We start from the raw sequence: 20,144 nt of genomic DNA, 5'->3' as shown, positions 1-20,144 counted from the left end.
TTTTTATTGGTCATTTGGATACCCCTTTTTATGAAGAGTATATTTTATTTTTTATTTTTTATTTATTTATTTTTTTTATTTATTTATGATAGTCACAGAGAGAGAGAGAGAGAGAGGCAGAGACACAGACAGAGGGAGAAGCAGGTTCCATGCACTGGGAGCCTGATGTGGGATTCGATCCCGGGTCTCCAGGATCGCGCCCTGGGCCAAAGGCAGGCGCCAAACCGCTGCACCACCCAGGGATCCCTGAAGAGTATATTTTAAAGTCTTTTTTTACCGCGTTGTTTTTCCTATCCTGCTGATTGTCTTTTGTTGCATAACAAATTATCCTTAAACTTTTAGTAGCTCGTAACAACAAAAACCCTTTTCCGTCTCTGCTTCTGTGGGATAGGAACTTGTGTCTACCCCCTGAAGGCTTGACTGCAGTTGGAGGATCCTTCCCAACGTGGCTCATTCACACACATGGCAGGTTGGTCCTGGCTGTTGGTGGCTGGCCACAGTTCCTTTTCATGTGGGCCTTTGTTGGAGATCCTCCGTGTCCTGTCCTTAGGACATGTTTTCAAACATGACACTTGGTAGGATTTCTTTTATTTTGGATATGAGTTTTTCAGATCTAAGTGTGGTGAATGTCTCTCTCCATCTGCTCTGTGGGTTTCCATTGTGTCACTTGAGGAAGAGAAGTCATTATGAATGCAATTTAGTTTATTACTTTTCCTTTTATGGTTAGTTCTTTCCATATTACTTTGAAGGAAATCCCAAAATAATTATTTTGTTTCTTCTGTAAATATGTCAGAGTGTATATGTATGTGTGTGTTGCCTTTCAAAGATATTTTTGTTTAAACATAACCACAAAGCTCTCATTTCTAAAAACAAAACAAAACCCAATCCAATACCCAATCAGAGTGAAATTTCCATTGTGTCAAATATTATAATTTTTTTGATACAGTTTTCTAATTTTGGCAAATCAGGATCCAAATAAGGTCTACCAGTTTAAAAAAAAAAAAGATTCCTCATTCATCACTCTTTTCCCCTCTTGTCCTCTATTTTTGGAAGACCTAGATTGTTTTGTGGTGTCCCCACAGTGTTCTGTGTCCTGTTAGCAGGTAGCTGTAAGTTTCTTTGCCTGAGGGGTAAAGTTTGTTGTCCTCTCACTAGTGTTGCTTCTTTGGTTGTGATCTGTCTCTGAAGGTTGAATGGGGACCCAAATTGAAATTTCTAAAGGGCTTTCAACCTAAATTACATAGAAATTCACTCAGGTCATAGTTGTTCTATACTTAAAATGTAATGATCGTTTCAGAGTGTGTTCTACTCCATCACTTTCTGTGTTTGTAAGGCCATCTGAGAGTGCTTTTTCAGTGTTTTTTTGTAGAATGACAACATAATGGCTGTACGCCTTGTCATCTTGAGCATATACCATGCCCTCTGGTGATTTAATAATGTTTCAGGGCATTACAAAATGAGGTCCAGCTCTCATATCTTAGACTTTCCGTGTTTATTCTCTACTTGGTTTTTTCTCTTTGTACTGTCCACTCACTTTCCTTCTCTTGTGGCTGATTTTTTGAGTTGTAATGACCAATGTTTTAAGAATTGATGAGTCAGAATCTTATTTTTAGGTGAGCTTGAATTTCCAGTCTTCCCCAGGCTTGGTCTCTTAACACATATCTTGGCCATGAGAAATTAGAAAAATTAATGACAACATTAGAATGAACATTAAAGAAATAGATTAATTTTTAAGATGCATGTATGTCTAAAGTTTAAACATAGAAAATTTTCTTAATACCAGTTGTATTGTAAGTGTCATCCAGCTTCAAGTAAGAGTTATATTTTTAGTGTTTTGTTTTTAAGTGAGCGCACGTTAATGATACTGATTTTTGGCCATAATTCATTTACCAAATATCTCCTGGTGCCTGCCCCATGCCAGACCTGGCACTTCCAGGCTTTAGTCATACGTGGTTAAAAAGATGGCTAAAGGGGCACCTCGGTGGCTCAGTTAAGCGTCTGACTCTTGATCTTAGCTCAGTTCTTGATCTCAGCATCATGAGCTGTCAAATCCCACGTTGGGTTCCACACTGGGGGTAGAGCCTACTTAAAAAAGATGGCTTTGGTGCTGGTGCTTTCAGTGAAATGCTCAGGACAGTGTCTCAATAAGGGATATAATCAGGCTACATATATAATCTTAATTTTTTTCAACATGTAGTCAATATAAAATTATATTTTAAAAATATTTATTTATTAGGTTGAGTGTGAGTGGGGTGGGGGTGGGATCAAAGAGGCAGAGGGGGAGAATCCTTAAGCAGACTCCTGCTGAGTGCAGAGCCTGATGCCAGACTCCTTTCCTCTACCCTGACCTGACCTGAAATCAAGAGTCAGATGCTCAACTGACTGAGCCACCCAGGCCCCCCATAAAAAATATTAATGAGATATTTTCACTTCTATTTTTGTACTAAGCCTTTGTTTTTTTTTTTGTTTTTGTTTTTTTTAGATTTTATTTATTTATTCATAGAGACAGAGAGAGAGAGAGAGAGAGAGAGAGAGAGAGAGAGGCAGAGACACAGGCAAAGGGAGAAGCAGGCACCACACAGGGAGCCTGACGTGGGACTTGATCCTGGGTCTCCAGGATCACACCCCAGGCTGCAGGCGGCGCTAAACCACTGCGCCACGGTGGCTGCCCATATACTAAGCCTTTTAAATCAAGTGTGTATTTTGTGATTACAGCACATCTCAGTTCAAATTGTCTACATTTCAAGTACTCAGAAGCCTTGTGTGGTTACTATACTGGACCACATAGATCAGAATTATTATTACCATGGCTCACATGGAGTAGAAGAGGAAACTGACTAGGAACCCAAATAAACAGTGGCTTATGGGCCAGAGAAGACATTGGGAAATCAAGTAAGAAGCTGTTTCTGCTTTCTAGTTGGTGGCAGAAAATGGAGGAGGGGAGACACTCAGAAGATGGAATTGGATTGGGAGGGAAAAGAAGAGCTAGGGCAGTTTCTAGGCTGTCTTTCACAACTGGGATGTGCCTTTTTTTTCTTTCTTTTTTTTTTTTTTTTTTAGATTTTATTTATTCATGAGAGACACAGAGAGGCAGAGACACAGGCAGAGGGAGTAGAAGCAAACTCCACGCAAGGAGCCCGATGCGGGACCTGATCCCGGGAATCCGGAATCCGACCCTGATCCAAAGGCAGACGCTCAATCGCTGAGCCACCCAGGCGTTCCAGATGTGCCTTTTCTGAGACAGGGAAGACTTGAGGAGGAAAAGATTTGATTGGGGGGTCAGTGTTGGTGTATGATAGACGAAAAAAGGCTTTGTTTTGAAGATACTCAATTTAATGTGGTTGTGACACATCCAAGGGGAAATTCTGCTAGCAGTTGGGTACCTGTGGACGAAGTGCAAAGATGGGTATTTGGTTTTATAAATTTGTGTCTTAACTGTGTTTATAGAGGTATTTTTAAAACCTACCATTTATTCAACAGAAGTGGTTTTTTGTTTTTGTTTTTTGTTTTTTTAAGTCTCCTGGGTTTTGTTTTAGTTGCTGGGGCAACAGCATGAATGGAACAAGTGTGAATTGACATCCCAACCAGTGTGGTCACTGGTCTGGAGAGTGTAATAGGTGATGTCCACAGTCTGAACCCTGCATCAGCTTCTACCTTAGTAGGGGTGTAGTAGGGGAAGAAAGGAGAAGAGGGAACCTCCAACGTAGGAGACTAAAGAAGCCAAGTAAGGAGAATGTTTAGTAAGGAGGGTCTATTGGTCAGCTGTGTTGAAAGCTTCTGAATGTTGAGGGTAAGATGAGGACAGAAAGAGTTTCATTTGGATTTGGCCCTATCTGGAGGTCACTGATGACTTGAAAGAGCAGTTTGAGTTGAGTGGTACAGATAGACACCAGATTGGAATGAGTTGAAGAGGGAATAATATTAGACAAAGGGCTCATTTTCTTTGAAATAACCACTACAAATCATTGAGATGACCAGCCAAATAGAAAAATGGACAAAGGATATAAACAGACAGTTGGCAAAAAAGCGAAGTGTAAATGGCTCTCAAACATATAAACAGTGCTCAAAAGAGAAAACCACCAAAGACAAGGGTGTTGGGGAACGACAGTCCTGTGTTGCTGGGGGGAAGTCTAGATAGGTATGACCTCCATGGAGAGCCATTTGCCAAAATGTTCTCATTAGAAATGCACACTTGATCTGGCAATTCCACTCCTGGGAACTCTGGCATTTGTTTGTGATAGTAAAAATTGAAAACTGATCATCAGTGGTGACCTAGTGAAATCAGCTGTAATGCAAGGAAAAGTCTATATCAGGTAAAACATTTATTCTGTAGGAAAGTAGAATTTGTTTTTGTTTTTTTCCTACCATGCTGTAAATCAAACCCTTTGAAAGTGGTTATTTTCCCTATTTATTTATTTATTTGTTTGTTTGTTTGTTTATGATAGGCACACAGTGAGAGAGAGAGAGGCAGAGACACAGGCAGAGGGAGAAGCAGGCTCCATGCACCGGGAGCCTGACGTGGGATTCGATCCCGGATCTCCAGGATCGCGCCCTGGGCCAAAGGCAGGCGCTAAACCACTGCGCCACCCAGGGATCCCTATTTTCCCTTTTTAAAGATTGAGAAAAATGTTATGTCTGGTATGGGTTATAGAAGATATTTGTAAATGTGCCTTTGAAGAGCTATGTTAAGTTTTTCATTCTGCCGTGATCTTCTGCCTGTTTAACACATTTCACATAAGTTATTGATCTAAATTTTGTTGTCTGGATACCTGTTGGGATTCTTTTCCAAGGACCCTGTCCTGTTTTATATATATATGTGCCTAGAGGAGAGGTGAGTGCGGTGTATCTTAAAAGCTTCGCAGATGAATTCACACTCCAGTTTATCTTACAGCACCTGAAAATAACTACAGCTCCTATCAAAAGGGCATCAAATTGTACTTGGTGTGGGTCATTGACCAAGCAAGCATATGATAATGTTTGAGAACCCTAAATGTAGCAATGGGGATTATACTAGTCTGGTGTAGGGGGAAGACTTTCTTGGTCAACTTTTATGGGAAGAGAACAGTACAAACCTTTCTGAGCTCTGTGTTCTGACTTTTCTGCCATTTGGCTTTCTTTGGAGATAATGTGTTCACATGTGGACTTAAAGCAAAATGAAAAATCAGGCACACCTGAACAGACCAAATCAGTTTCCTAGCAGAATACATTGATTCTGTACCAGGACTCTATACTTTAAGATCTTGTTTAAATTTATTTAATTTCTTAAGAGTTTGAGACTGTAGTTATTGATTCCTTTTTCTTCATTTCTTTGAATATCCTGGTTTCACTTTTATTTTATATTTCATTTTATATTTCCGAAGTTTAGGATTTGAAGCATGTTAAGTGATAATTTAGTCTAATCTTTTCATTTTCACAGATAAGAGAATAAAGAGAATGAATTACTTGCCCAGAGGTTGACTGTGTTCTCTTGTGTTCTTTTTAAGTCTTCCCCATGAGGTTTGGTGATGTGCAGGACACTATGGTACCTTGCATCATCTGTAGAAGTAACCTGCCGTCATTTTGAGAGAGGTGTCATTTTAATTACATTGCTGCAGTTCTAATGCAGATAATTTATATGCTGCACTAAATTATTTACAATCACAGAGACAATCTAGCTGAACCTTTTTTTACATTTTTTTTGTTGTTGTTGAGAAAGTTGCCTAGACATGTGAACTTACTCATCCAAGATTGTAGACCATTTATTTTGTGCTTAGTTTTTAAGGTGAGTCAGAATTAGAGCAGTGATGTTCAGCAGAACTTTGTATAATGATATTCTTTATCTGTCCTCAGTGTGGCTATTTAAATTAAAATTGAAAATTTAGTTTCTTAGTCTTACCAGCCACATTCCAGGTACTTAATAGCGATGTGTGGCTGGTAGCTATTGTATTGGACAGCACAATCTGGGGCACTTCCTTCCTCCCTTCCTCCTTTCCTCCCTTCCTCCCTTCCTCTCTTCCTCCCTCCCGTTTGTCAGTCCTTCTCCACACCAAGCTTGGAGCCCAGTACAGGGCTTGAACTCACAAGCCTGGTGAGATCAAGACCTGAGCTGAGATCAAGAGTCAGATGCTTAACTGACTGAGCCACCTCTGCACCCAGCACTTACCTTTTTTAAAACAATTATTTTGAGGGCTGCTTAAGTATTAGTGGAAGAAACCAAGGCTTATGAATAAGATTAGAATTGCCAACTAGAAATTAGGCTTTTGTTCAAAGCTAGGAGGAGAAATGTGCTCTTGGAGCTTTTGACAGAGCTACAACTGGTTGTGGCATGGGCCTTTTCTTGGTTCATATTAAGTCCATTCTTTAGGAGAGTAATCAAGAACCTTTATAAAGATCTTTTTATTATTTTTTTGCGTGTGTGTCTTTTACCCTGTTTTGCCAGTGAAAATCTCATTCTTGGGTTGAGTTTTCAGTGGACAAATTCTTTCACTTTCATGGTGCTTAGCACATTTTTTAGTCTCTGTACTTTTACTTATTAATCACTTGGTTACTAAGATACCCTACAGAAAGTTTTGATGCCTTTCTTGCAGTTGTACTCTGGATTATGGAAATTTCAGCTTTTACATCAAATTAAACTTGATTGTCATGGCTGAGCCAGTTAAGTATAGCTGGCAGTTGGGATTGTGTACTCTTCTGTACCATTGCTGTACGTTTCTTCACACTGTTGTTGTAATAGGCAGAGTTGGTTCTCTGGGCTTTACTTTGTATGCTAATTTACTGATTTATGACTTGGCTTCATTTTAATAGCAACTTAGATTGGGTTGGCTTCATGCATGACTGCAGTGATTTGGTTGTCCATTAGGGCGCATAGCCAGACGGTGATGTAATCCAATCAGGTGCCAAAGTTTTTACCTAAAGTACTTTACGCATATGATTTTGCTTTTAAAAGGTGGTAGTATGGATTTTTACCTTGGATGCTTTATACTTTAATAAAGTCTTTTTTTTTTCTTTTTGCATTCTTGGTATGGTGATTTTTGATTACTGATTTACAAATCTTGGTGTTCTTGCCATGGCTTGTATTAAAATGATTGGTGTTTCTAAAATTAGCTGAGTTATATGTATGGATATATATCGATATATAAATAGATTTTTTTTTTTTTAAAGATTTTATTTATTTATTTATTCATGAGAGACGCAGAGACACAGACAGAGGGAGAAGCAGGCTCCACGCAGGGAGCCTGATGCGGGACTCGATCCTGGGACTCCAGAATCATACCCTGGGCCGAAGTCAGGCGTCAAACCGCTGAGCCAGCCAGGGATTCCCTATAAATAGATTTAAATATTTACATGCAAATATGTGTTTAAATTTTTGTTGAAAGATGCCTCTCAAGCCATCTGAATTATTTATTTAGGTTTTTTCTTCCAATTATGAATTGTTTATATGCTCATTTTTGATGACTTTTGTATTCTTTTCTGACTTTTGTATTCAAATTTTTGTAGACTTTTAAAATTTTTTACTCATAGCCTGGGCATTGAGGCTAAAATGGTGAACGAGACCTCAAAGAGATGGATTATTTTCCCATCTCATTATATTCTATCTCTTAGGACTTGGGCAGTTTGGAGAGCATGTGTGAGAACACTTGCAGAAATGGGATCAATATCCATGTTAAAATGCTACTCTGATTGAGCTGGCCTACCTGAGGGCTGCCTAGTGTTAGTAAAAGTAGAGTTACTTGCTTTTATGTGTTCGGTCTTTGGGCTGTATCACTTGTCTGTAATTGAGAAGGTGTTTATTGTTCTTGATGTATGATACAAGGAGAAATTAACTTTCTTGCATGTTCTGTAATAGTTATGGCTTCCTTGTGTGAATTTGCATCAGTGAGGAATATCTTGGAATTTACATGATAGCGCGGAGAGATTTTCATTGCCTTTTTTCCTAAGATATATTAAAGAAATAACCTAGTTCCCATAAGGTTTATATGGAGTAAGTCCTTTCTTATTATCCTCAGCTATAAAATAGGAATTAATACCTAAGAGGATTGAAAGCTCTTGTATAATGCTGGCACAAAGGATTTGTAAGGGTAGATGTTCATTCTTGCTATTCTCAAATTCTGTGACTAAGCAAGTACATATTTAGATACTGTTGAGTTGAGAATCTGTTTTTTCACCATTTTAGGCTAAACCAGTCCTCATTTCTGACTGGTTATTTTTATAGTTATATTGTTCTTGCATTCTCCTTATTGGCCTTGGTCAGAGTATTTAAAAATTGAGATGCTTTGTGATAGGATTGGGTTGTATGGCTGTTGAAGAAAATGTGGCTCCTTTAAGGAATGGTTGGCAAAAATAAATATAAAAGTGTATTATCTCTTTTTTAAATCTTGATTTCCTTTTCTGAAGGGGCCCCTCCAGATCCATTTCCTCTGAGAGAATAATATAATGATACCAACTGCTATAGACTGAATGTTTGTGACCCCCCTCCAGATCCATATGTTGAAACCTAATCTTCACACTTCATCAGTGTGATGGTATTGGGATGGGGGACCTTTGGTAGGTGATTAGACCATGAAGGTGGAGCCTTTGTGAATGAGATCTAAAAGAGACCCTAGAGATTTGCTGGCCCTTCCTGACATGAGAGTACACAGCAAAAAGACAGCTGTCTATGAACCAGGAAGCAAGCCCTCACTAGATACTGAATCTGCACATGGTGTGATCTTGGACTTTTCCAGTCTCTAGAACTGTGGGAAATAAATTTCTCTTGTTTATAAGCCACCCAGTATGGTATTCTGTTACAGTGTCCTAAATAGACTAGGACATCCACTATTACAGCTCACATTATATTGTTTACTAGCAAAGCCCTACTTTTCCTCCTTTAGCTCCACACATTGTACTGTTGCTCCCAATCCTTCAGTACTCTGCTCTCTGGCCAAGGCCCTTTTCTTATTATGTAAAACTCGGGTTTCCTGCAAGTTAAATACCTGGAGAGAGTTCCCCCCTTTTGAGAGGGAAGCAGCTTTCGTCATCTTCATGGATTCCACCATCATCTGTATATTTTAACTTTCAAAGCAAACCTCTCTCTTTGGCTTACGTAGCTTTTTTTCCAGTGGTCTTGTGTCCTAATTTGTCTGTATACTGTCAGTTAAATTCTTTCCAGGCTGGGATCCGGAACTCTTTGTCTTCAGGCCCTAAACTGTGCGTGTCTAACTTCTCCCTCACCATCAGCAGCCTGTCGGTCCCCAGGGGCTTTAAGCAAAGTTTTTCCCCCCATTTTACTTCTCTTTCCATTTATTCTTTCACTGGTCCTGCTTAGGTCTTTCTATAATTTAATTGACTAATGTCTGTAGCCACTGGCACCATATTTAAAGCCTAGATTACTTCATTTTTATATTAGATTCATAAGTTATTGAAGCAGGAAGAACAATGTTTAGAGTTAAGTAGTCCAACTCTTTATTTCATAGATGGAGGAATGGATGGATAGTCAGGATGGATAGAAGGCTCATGTCTAGAGCTAGGGAGTTGCTCATGTTATAGCTGTCTAGTCTCAACATTGAATACCTTTTTCCAGTTTAGCATTCTTCTTAAAAATTTATTAAGGACTTTTTTTTTTCTTTTTTTTGGTCAAAGCATTACACATCCACAGTTAAAAGTGAGCTAGTTCTAGGAGGTTGGATGAGATTAACAGCCTTCCTTAGCCTCCTCACCCTCTTTTTGCTTTTCCTGAAGGCCACTGTAATTTTTTGAACTTTTTTTTTTTTTAAAGATTTTTTTCTATTCTTTTGAGAGGGACTGTGAGCGCACACGTGAGAGCGCTTGAGCAGGCACTAATCAGGGAGGGGGGGTGGGGGTGGGGGGGAGCAGACTCCTCTCTGAGCAGGGAGTCTAGTGGCTCCATCCCAGGACCCTAAGATCATGACCCAAGCCAAAGGCAGACGCTCAACCAACTGAGCCACGCAGTTGTCCAGAACACCTTTAGCCAATTAAAAAAAAAGTGTGTGTATATATATACATATTATATATTTACCTCCTGTGTCTGAAGAGCATATTTGAAAACTTCATACTTGCATGATTGTACGCTGAATTATTTTTAGTTTCAAGCATATCCGTTGATTTCCTGTTATGAAAAGATACAGAAGGTAAGGATTAGCTCTCTCTTCTCACCTCCCACATTCTATCTTCCCCATCCTTCCAAAATAATTCTATTGCAATTGTGGTTAAATCAATATTTAGTTTTATCATTATGACCCTGTGTGCTATTTATATATTACATAGTGAATTACGAATACTTTTCCTGAACAACTTTTGGTTTTCCTTGAAAGTGTATCACTTTTCACAAAACGTTTGTTTGTTTGTTTGTTTGTTTGTTTGTTTGTTTGTTTTGAGTAATCTCTACACCCAGTGTGGGGCTTGAACTCTGACCCTGAGATCGAGGCGCATGCTTCAGTGACTAAGCCAGGTGCCCCATCACTTTAAGAAAAAAAAAAATTCAGTCACTATTTTAGCCTCAGACTTTTTGTCAGTTCCATGCTCAGGTATTCAATCAGCTTTCACTTTTGGAAGAACTCTTCCCCAGCTCCAGGCTGCCTTGCTAGCCTTCCCTGCTGGGAGCCCAGTTGTCTCCTGGGATCCCAGGGATTTTTCCTCTCTTGTTCTCGTGTTCTTTGCTGTCTTCAGAGCTCTCCCTCTGTGTTAGTGGAGCATAATCTCTCTCCTCAGTGTCTTCTCTGAATAACTTGTGTGGGAGGTAAATCTTTTGACTTTGTGTTTCTTTCTGTGTAGTCTTGATTGATGGTTGGAAATCATTTTCCTTCTGCATTTGTTATTTGTTCTGTGTGCCCTTTTAAATAGTATTCTTTTGTTTATGGATGTATTATTATCTTTCTGAGGACATCAATTATTATTTTATATATTCTCTTTGTTTTTTCTGTTTTTTTTTTTTTTTTTAATTTATTTATGATAGTCAGAGAGAGGCAGAGACACAGGCAGAGGGAGAAGCAGGCTCCATGCACCGGGAGCCCGATGTGGGATTCGATCCCGGGTCTCCAGGATCGCGCCCTGAGCCCAAAGGCAGGCGCCAAACCGCTGTGCCACCCAGGGATCCCTCTCTTTGTTTTTTATTTTTCCTCCAGCTTGTATTTTTCTGTTTTGCCCTTGACTTTTCATGATAGTGGCTTTCCTGAGATACATGATAATCTTTGTTTTCCTTCATATCTAAAAGTCAGGGATACACAGCACAAAGAGTTGAATTATATGAAATTGCTCTTTCCCAGCTTTCCTATCTGTGAACATCTTTACTTCTCAGATCTTCATTTTTTTTTTTAAGATTTTATTTATTCATAGAGAGAGAGAGAGGCAGAGGGGGAAGCAGGCTCCATGCAGAGAGCCTGAGGTGGGACTCGATCCAGGGTCTCCAGGATCACGCCCTGGGCTGCAGGCAGCGCTAAACTGCTGCGCCACCGGGGCTGCCCTCAGATCTTCATTTTTATGTTACATTCTCCACTAAAAGAACCAGGGCTTCCTGGAGAAATGAATGATTTCAGAGTTGGGGCAAAGAATGTTCAAGATGAATCTGGAACATGTCATGTTGTTATGCCAGGAAATAAGGAAGTGCTCAAAGAGTGTGAGAAGCACACAGGAGTCTGCTTGAATCAGGACTCTTAACTGGCCGAATGTGGGACAATTTGAGCATCAGAGTGGATGATGGCATTAATAAATAAAATAAGAATCTGTGAGTCCATATTGTTAAGGAGTTAGAGGATGAGTGAGAAGAGGAGGGCATACCTTACTAAAGTTAAAATATCATCTGATGGAAGAACAGTAGATTTACAAAAAAAATCACTTTTTAGCCATCAGAGAACAGTTGATCAGACAAAAATTGCCAATAGGTAGTAAAACTACTGAGTGAATGTTTTAAGAACATAAGCTCAAAATATCTTTCCACAGGGACACCTGGGTGGCTCAGCGGTTGAGCGTCTGCCTTTGGCTCAGGGTGTGATCCCGGATTCTCAGGATCGAGTCCCACATCAGGCTCCTTGCATGGAGCCTGCTTCTCCTCCCTCTGCCTGTGTCTCTGCCTCTCTTTCAGTGTCTCTCATGAATAAATAAATAAAATCTAAAAAGAAAAATCTTTCCACAGATTACTTATTTATTACAGAAAAATGGTTATTTTACAGCGGTGAAGTATGGCACATATCATCTTAACCAGGTGATCTAAATGCTCGCCAATAGTGGGACAAATTGACACCCTCTTTATGTGATACTTCAGGAACAACAAAACTTCATTTATTCATGCCAGAAATGTATACCGTGTATTCCTCAAAAATGTCAGTGAAATGAAAGACAAAGAAATAATGCAGGACTGTTTTAGACAGAAGGAAATGAAGGAGTTAGGACATAGGATCCTGGATGGAGGTGATGGAGGATTACCACGAAGGCCATTGTAGAACATTTGGGAAAATTGGAATATGAACTATTTAATCCTTAGTCAGTAAGTACTATGTTAAATTCCTGACTTTGACATACGTACTGTGGTTGTGTGAATTAGTGTCCTTGTTCTTAGGAAATACACAGTGAACTGTTTGGTGGAAAGGTCAGTGATCTATAGTAACTATCAAGGGGTTGGGATATTCGTGGAGAGGAGGTGCTCAAGCAAAAGTGACACAATGATTAGTTGTGAGTCCAGGGGAAGGCTTAGTGGGAGTTTTCTCTACTATTTTTTTTTTTAAGATTTTATTTATTTATTAGAGACAGAGAAAGAGAGAGGCAGAGACACAGGCAGAGGGAGAAGCAGGCTCCATGCAGGGAGCCCGACGTGGGATTCGATCCCGGGTCTCCAGGATCACACCCCAGGCTGCAGGCGGCGCTAAACTGCTAAGCTGCCTGTTCCTCTACTATTCTTGTAACTGTTCTGCAAATTTGCAATGAAAAGCTTTTTAAAAAAATACTAGTTTTTAAGAATGGTAGATTGGAGGCTCCCATCATGGGAGGGGCTCATTGGCTATGAACTTTCCAGCAGTGACCAGTAGTGCTTCTTTGGTTGGGAAATTCCTAGTGTCAATATTTTCAAGTTCTTTTTTCTCAAGGTCAGTTAGTTCACTCTGAAGACATTCCTGTCTTCAGCCTAGCTGGGAAACTGAAGAACCCAGTAGGAAAACATGGCTGGAGTTGGGGTGGGCCGTGGGGTATGCCTGTGTCTCAGCATTTATTCTGTAGTTCCCGCAGTACCTCTGTTATCAGGGTGGCGAGCTATAACAAGCTGTGCTGGCCAGGCTCTCCAGTGCAGAGGCCTGCTTTCATGGCTCATCATCCTGTCATACGCCGAGCTGGCAGGGATGGGAGAGGGTGAAGATATTTAGGGATCTAAATGTTCAGTGAATAACTTTCTCAGCCTGTACTCCTTTTGCTCCCTTTCAACACCTCTCTAATTTGGTTGCCTTCTCCTGGTCCTTGTGGATTGTGTCTTTAAGGCAAAACAACCAAAATAGTCTTTTTACTGTAGATCTAGAGGCATTTCAATGTGTATTTGACATACACTCTTTACTCAAGAGGCCCACGGCTACACTCAGACACTCTTCCATTCTATTTGCCGTGGTTTGGTCTTGTTTCTCATGTTCTCACACTTTAGAATGACTATATTTCTTACCATCAGTATTATAGACCCACTCTTTTCCCTCATTAGCCCAAGTGAAAAGAGTATGAGCAATTATACAAACACCTTATTCCAGAAAAATGGATTAAGTCTCAGCACACTTGTTACTATTTAATAAGCACCCAGGTTCATAATGCCATGAGCACATTTGATAACTGTTTTTTTTTCTTTTGGCTTCCCTGAATATGGAGTGTGCAGCATGGTGAGGCAGGCAGGCAGGTTGGTCCAACTCTGCTGGGAGCCTGTGATCTACCTACTGGTGGGGGGAGTGAGTGATCTTCGCTCCTGGAAGAAACAACTGCAGATCATCTCTGAGGGTCCTACAACCACTCATTTAAATGCTAAATTGTGTGTGTGCGTGCGTGCGTAAGTGTACATTTTGTGATGCATGTAAATTCATCGGATTCTTAAAAGGACCTGGAACCCTGGGCACACAGAAGGTTGGGATGGGGCTAGAATTACCTGCAACATTTAGTGATACACTTTTTATAATAACACGTTAGCCTTGTTATGCCTGAGGACTGTAATAGCACATGATGGCACATGATGTCTTAAAATTTAAAGCAGAAATTTAGTTGGTCAATTTTTTCAAGCGTTTGTTTAGAAAGCATTTGACTGGTAAAATGTTTTATGTTTAGAATTAAATAATTTCTTAAGCTGGGTTTGTTACTGTTGGTTGATTCAATTTATTGTTTCTTTTTTTATTATTAAAGATTTTATTTATTTATTCATGAGAGTCACAGAGAGATAGGCAGAGGGAAAAGCAGGTGGGGAGCCTGATGTGGGACTCAATCCCAGAACCCTGAGTCAAAGGCAGATGCTCAACCACTAAGCCACCCAGGTGCCCCTCAAGTTATTGTTTTAATAAGAAGTCAGCAGTCAGCATTGTTTCTGTTATCTTATTTGATGGAAAACATTGGCTTGAGTGTAGTGAGTTTTATGGAAGAAACATATCCAATGAACAGCATTATGTTTTGAGATGCCTTGTAGACTGTCTTCTTACAGGATTTCTAATTAGCATATTGTCCATAATTTGAATCTTTTCCTGCAGTGTTATCCATAAAGTGCCTTGGAAAATGGTTTATAGTCCTTTCATGTGTAGTGTTTGATTAATTGACATTAGAGACACAGTTTGACTATAGCTAGTACTTCAGTGACCTCAATATTCTGCTTTCATTTCCTGGTGAAAGTTATGGTGTTTAAAGGTATTAACATGGGGCTACTTGGCGGCTACTTTTAAAATTTGATTTAGTATTTTAAAATATGGTGCCATCACAGTCAACCCTGTGTTGGGTAAGAATATCATTGATGTTTTCATAACATAAAGATAAGAACATTTATATGTTCTTACTGATAGTGCTATTATGGTGTCTGTGTTTCTGGGTTATTGTTTAGTGTAGGGTAAAAACTGAGGCAGAGGGATGATAGTGCCTTTCCTCCTCTCCTTTTTTTTTTTTTTTTAAGATTTTATTTATTTATTCATGAGAGACCAGAGAGAGAGAGAGAGAGAGAGAGGCAGAGACACAGGCAGAGGAAGTAGCAGGCTTCATGCAGGGAGCCTGATATGGGACTTGATCCCGGGTCTCCAGGATCACACCCTGGGCCGAAGGTGGTGCTAAATCACTGAGCCACCCAGGCTGCCCCCTCCCCCTATTTTCACATAGAAAAAATTTCAGTTAACTAGAACTGTTTGATCTTCTGAGATTCTGTGAATCAGGACCTTCAACCAGTATCTTTAATGTCAGATGTCACCAGACCAAAACAGAACATGCTGTGAAAATATGCTCTTTTTTCTTTACAGGAGAGCTTCTGTTTTGCTTCCACATCCCACTTTACCTCTGGCTAGTCTGCTAATGCAGTGAATTGGAAGACAACTGTTACCAGCATAACCTGTAATGGGCAAGGAGCCACAGAGAAGAAAACATTTCTTTTAATTTTTAAACTTGGTTGAAAGGTAAGACCATTGAAATTATCAGGAGTTTCCTTCCATGAGTTCATCAAGGAAGGCAGTGTTCTTTTGTGAGACCCTGGAGTCTAGGTCGACCAGGGCCAGACCAGGTACAGTATGGTTCTGTGGCAGTGTGGTATTTTTAGCAAGTTAAATAGCCTCTGTAGTTTGCTCTTGCAAGTTTTGGAATCTACAGCACACACGATGTGTGGGTTTCCTCATTTCCTAGGGGAGTTGATCTGGGTCCCAAGGATAAGCCAGGCCTAGCAAGCTGAAGGAGCACACAGAGAATGACTGGTTCTTCAGACTCAGCGGCTGCTTCTAGGTCACCTGGAAGTATGTGTGTGCTGGCACAAGAGAGATTGAGCTTGGGTTGTTTTGTTTTACACCAGCCAAAGGCCATCTCTCTCTGGCTTTTAGCTAGCCATCTGACTGCTTTCAAGTCTTAATTGCTATCATTTTAGAACTCTTTACTGAAACTTTTTCTTAAACATCGGAGGTTAATTTTGCGTATTTGATAGTTGGCACCTCAGAAAGTGGTCCAGTAGGGTCTTTGGAGGATGTGACACATTTTTAATCCATTTTCATTTGCTCCATTGTATCTTGAAGAAAAGGTGGGCATAAACCACTTAATTATATACAGTTCAAGCTTCTTTATCTCAGGAGATAGTCTAGTTATGGTGCTATAGCAGCTCTCTGCTTTTCATCCCAAGGCAGTTTTTCCTTCAGCCCCTCATAAATGACTCTCCTCCCCCTTCTGGCCTCTCTCCGTGCTTATGCAGTGAAGCACCACCTCCTGGGCCTCCTGATATTCAGGATTCTTACATAAATCTTCTGACTTGTCCAGCTTTTTCTCTGTAAAAATCCTGACGGGGAGAATTCTCCTCTAAGTATTCATTCACCTCTTGGTGCCTTGTCTGGTAAGGCACCTTTTTTTGGGGAGTAGGGGTGTCCAGCTGTTTCTTCTCTTTCTCTGCCCCGGGTTACATTCTAACCCTGTGGGTAAAGCCACTTCCATTTCCCACCTGCCTGACTGTGTGGAAGAATTCATCCCAAGTTGAGGGTTCAGATTTGAGAAAGTCGGGACCACATGCTTACAACTGTGGTCTGACCATGTAGGCCCATTGATTATAATAAAGAAAGTGGTTTATGATGCACATGAGCTGTTATTCTGCCTTTTGATCAGCTGGTTCAGAGCTGGGAGTAACAGGAAGAGGGGGCACAAATTTCAGGGCCCCCAAAGACTTCCATCTTGAATTCAGCTGGTTATTTTATAGGTTGTACCTCTTTTTTCTGTTTATGGGACTGTTGTCTGTTTGTAAATTGTAATAGTTACCCACTTTTCATTGTGGGTATTGTGACACTATCAAAGAATGATTTTTAAAGCTGTTTCAATAATACCATACAACTGTAAAAAATTGAGATATAATTGACATACAACATGTGAATTTTACTGTATTTTATTTTATTTTTTTTAAAGATTTTATTTATTCATGAGAGACACAGAGAGAGAGAGAGAGAGAGGCAGAGACACAGGCAGAGGGAGAAGCAGGCTCCATGCAGGGAGCCCGATGTGTGATTCGATCCCGGGTCTCCAGGATCATGCTGTGGGCTGAAGGCAGCACTAAACCGCTGAGCCACCCAGGCTGCCCAATATGTGAATTTTAGGCACACAACATAGTGAATTGATATTTGTATATATTTTGAAATGATCACCACAGGAAGTCTAGTTGACATTCATCATCACACAGTTTTTTCTTGGGGTGAGAACTTTTTTTTTTTTTTTTTAAGACCAGGAGTTGGGGGGCAGCCCGAGTGGCTCAGCGGTTTAGCACCGCCTTCGGCCCAGGGTGTGATCCTGGAGACCTGGGATCGAGTCCCACATCGGGCTCCCTGCATGGAGCCTGCTTCTCCCTCTGCCTGTGTCTCTGCCTCTTGCTCTCTCTCTCTGTGTCTCTCGTGAATAAATAAATAATAAAATTAAAAAAAAAAAAAAAAAGACAAGGAGTTGGGGAGGGGCAAAAGGGGAGAGAGAGAATCTTAAGCAGGCTTCATGCTCTCTGAGGAGCTAGACACGGGGCTCAATTTCACAACCCTGAGATTATGACTGGAGCCAAAATCAAGAGTCAAGGGCACTTGGGTAGCTCAGTCAGTTCAGCATCTGACTCTTGGTTTTGGCTCTGTTAGTGATCTTGGGGTCATGGGATTGAGCCCTAGTAGCAGACTCCACACTCAGTGGGAGGTCTGCTTGGGATTCTCTTTCTTTCTTGCCCTCCCTCTGTCCTTGCCCCTGCTCGCGTGCATGGTCTCTCAAATAAATAAATTTTAAAAATAAATAAAATTTTTAGTAAAACAACAAAAAACAAAATCAGGAGTCAGATGCTTACCCAACTGAGCCACCAGATGCCTCTGTAATGGGAACTTTTAAGATCTCTCACAGTGACTTTCAAATACATAATTCAGTATTATTATTAACTGTAGTCACAATGCTGTACATTACATTTCATGACTTATTCTATGACTTGAAGTCTGTACCTTTTGACCTTCACCCATTTTGTCCACCCCCCCATCATACGGATTTATTATTATTCTCTGTATTTGATTACCCTTTTACTAGGGCTCAGCTCTTTTTCTACCTTATTGGCAAATCTTTCTGTATTGTTTCAATTTCTCTGTGGCCACTCCTTTGTGAACTCTTAGAATATCTCAATTAGTGAAATAAGTCAATCGGAGAAGGACAAACATTATATGTTCTCATTCATTTGGGGAATATAAATAATAGTGAAAGGGAATATAAGAGAAGTGAGAAGAAATGTGTGGGAAATATCAGAAAGGGAGACAGAACATAAAGACTCCTAACTCTGGGAAACAAACTAGAGGCGGTAGACGGGGAGGAGGGTGGGGGGTGGGGGTGAATGGGTGACGGGCACTGAGGGGGGCACTTGACGGGATGAGCACTGGGTGTTATTCTGTATTTTGGCAAGTTGAACACCAATAAAAAATAAATTTATTATTTAAAAAAATCTCAATTATTTTAGCGTTATTTTTTTTCTTTGAGTACATTTAAGCATTCCACAAGCAAGGATTTTTGACTTCTACTTGATATTTTTAGTACTTTTTACACAATAGGTATCATTAATTGTATAGTGGTAGGGCTAAAATTTCAGAAACATTTCTTAGGATGACATTTTTAGGACTTTCTCCCTCTCATTTTGTTTTTGTTTTATTTTGTTCTTTGCTGATGACTCTTAGTTGTGGCAATGGATAGAACAATTCCTTACCATTAGCTGTATTCCTTCTGTTTCTTTTTTTCACTCCCTCTGTTCATCATATGCTGTCTGATGCCAGGTGAATTCTTCTCTTAGGAAGTTATCCATTAGTCTCTAGGAGTCCTAGAATCAGTACCAGGTGGTAGAGAAGGATTCCCAAAGAGGAGCAGCATTGTAAATATAGGGTCCTTTAGACAGGGTTTATCAAGGCCCAGATAGGAAATTTTTTTTTTTAATTTTTTATTTATTTATGATAGTCACAGAGAGAGAGAGAGAGAGAGAGAGAGAGAGGCAGAGGGAGAAGCAGGCTCCATGCACTGGGAGCCCGATGTGGGATTCGATCCCGGGTCTCCAGGATCGCGCCCTGGGCCAAAGGCAGGTGCCAAACCGCTGCGCCACCCAGGGATCCCCAGATAGGAAATATTTTAGGTTTTGCAGACCACAAGGCAAAAAGGAGAATATTGTATCGGTATTTACATAACAGAGGAAATTTTCACAGATATTATTGATGGAATTAAAAATTTAAGAGTACTTGAGTTCAATATTCTATAATACAGATCTATTAATGAGAAGAATGGAATTCTTTTTCTAGGGGGATACCATTTCACCTAAATGGTGTTCATAGCCAGACTTCCCCTCTCAAACTCTATTGTAAATGTTCATCTAATCTATTAATGCTGCTATAATGAGATTTTACATATTTCATCTTTGAAAATATCTTTTTACACAAATAGGTACTGCCACATTCTGATATCAGTTCTAAAAGCATGTATATTCATTACTTGGAAGGCATTTATAGAATTCTATTAGATTCTTCTCTTAGTGTTTGTCTTTTAGCATGTCATTACATTGTAGATTGATTACTTCTAGTTGATGGTTAGGAAAATTCTCATTTGTATAGCTGTATGAATTTTGCAATAGGATAATTTCCTTTACATTTGCATTAAGGTCTGAAAAATTCTTTTAACTGTAGTTTGAGCTAAAAAAAATGTACCCACTGCAAATTTGTATGGAAACAGAGATCTCACTTCAATTTTAGGTTCTGACAACATGGGAAGGGTATGAAGCAGTTTGAATTTATGATCCTAACAAAGTTAGTAGTGAAATGACCTTACCACTGCAGCAGGTTTGCAGACCAGTGCTGATTAGCCTTGTAGTTTTAGGTTGAATTCACTAAGAAGCCTCAAGACTTAAGCCAATGCCAATTTTCAGAGCCATTCAGGGCTTAGCAGTAGTGGTTGAGGGTTATTCTCTCATTCAGAAAGATTTCAGTCTTGACTCTGAGCTCAAAAAGTTGCAGAAGACATTA

General features: G+C 39.9%; 1 protein-coding gene across 27 annotated transcripts in view; it reads left to right on the top strand.

Moving 5' to 3' along the window:
• PPP6R3 (protein phosphatase 6 regulatory subunit 3) overlaps window positions 1-20,144 on the top strand; it is a 144,312-nt gene that overhangs the window by 31,383 nt on the left and 92,785 nt on the right. For 26 of the 27 annotated variants that reach the window (XR_007403696.1, XR_007403695.1, XR_007403694.1 and 23 more), the window contains exon 2: window positions 15,420-15,572. The exons of the other annotated variant lie outside the window; for it this stretch is intronic. The gene's annotated coding sequence lies outside the window, so the exon portion shown is untranslated. The remainder of the gene's footprint in view (window positions 1-15,419; window positions 15,573-20,144) is intronic. 27 annotated transcript variants of the gene reach the window in all.

The sequence above is a fragment of the Canis lupus genome, chromosome 18, assembly GCF_003254725.2.
Source record: "Canis lupus dingo isolate Sandy chromosome 18, ASM325472v2, whole genome shotgun sequence".
Lineage (NCBI taxonomy): Eukaryota > Metazoa > Chordata > Mammalia > Carnivora > Canidae > Canis > Canis lupus.
The sequence above is the reverse complement of the archived record's forward strand: the minus strand, read 5'-3'. Positions and strand labels throughout refer to the sequence as shown.